Source organism: Rhagoletis pomonella, unplaced genomic scaffold (genome assembly GCF_013731165.1).
Source record: "Rhagoletis pomonella isolate Grant_MI unplaced genomic scaffold, Rhpom_1.0 Rhpom_scaffold_00002, whole genome shotgun sequence".
Lineage (NCBI taxonomy): Eukaryota > Metazoa > Arthropoda > Insecta > Diptera > Tephritidae > Rhagoletis > Rhagoletis pomonella.
The window spans coordinates 35,683,166-35,684,207 of record NW_023458556.1 but is presented as its reverse complement, the minus strand read 5'-3'; the positions used below and the strand labels follow the sequence as shown (position 1 = coordinate 35,684,207).

General features: G+C 31.3%; 1 protein-coding gene across 3 annotated transcripts in view; it reads left to right on the top strand.

The window, feature by feature from the left end:
* Positions 1-1,042, top strand: part of LOC118733535 (ubiquitin-conjugating enzyme E2 H) — a 39,959-nt gene that overhangs the window by 34,984 nt on the left and 3,933 nt on the right. The gene's annotated exons all lie outside the window — the stretch shown is intronic.

Sequence of the window (1,042 nt, the reverse complement as noted above, 5' to 3'; positions counted from 1 at the left end):
TTTTATAGATATTTTATGTCCAAAAGAAGTTAGCTACAAGTTAGTTGCCATGTAATACACAGGAAACCAGTTCTGTCTTTTGCGGCCACCACCCTTCAAAATTAGTGAGGTACGGCCAAAGGAAATAACTAATAAAAAGTAAAAACTAGTTCACTGCTGAGTAGTTAAAAGTCACCTATAATCTAGCCCCGTTTCCTGCAGGGTAAGGGCATTTCTAGTGTAGCTCGCATATTTACATACACACATACAGGCACATACATACATATGTATGTAAGTATGTAACTGCATTTATATAGAAAGCAAGCGTGCAAGCGGGTTTGCTATGCAAAACGCAGTGCATTTTAGGTGTTTAACCGTAAATTATTAAGAAAAAAATAACGGAGCGCTAAAAATACAAGCATATTTATGGGCTCTAAGGCTTCAATAGCAGATGAGTTTTTATTTCACTTATAAAAATATAAATTTTCTTAATACATATTTAAATAGTAGTATTATTTAGAAGAGAGAATCAGGCAGGCTTCACATCCGAGTGAATTTCAAACCCTGCCAATTTGAATTCAACCTGAATTTTATTGAAATTCACTCGGAAGTGAATTACAGAACTTGCCTGAATAGTTCTTTTTTAATTTCCTTATAAAGTGTGTGTAGATTTTCTGAGTTCCACAATCCAAAAAAAAACAAAAAAAAAATGGATTCACCCATTTATCGTATGAAATGTTCTTTTGTGAGAAATGCATGGAACTCAAAAGTTTGTCTGGCGTTGAAATTCATGTTTTGAGCATACTTCATATGAAGCAAATGCACAACACCGTCAGATAAAAAATTATCGAAAATCAAGGGTGTTTTGTATGCACTTAAAACTTTTCTAAAAATTCTGAAGAAAGTTTAAAATTTAGGTAAACATTTTTATAATTTTTTTTACAAAGTTTGAAATGCGCATTATGCAGTATATTATATAATGAGCTACACTTTAAAAAAAAAATATTAACGATTAAAAAAAAAAACAAAACAAATGTAGCCAAAACATAAAAGATACGACGTT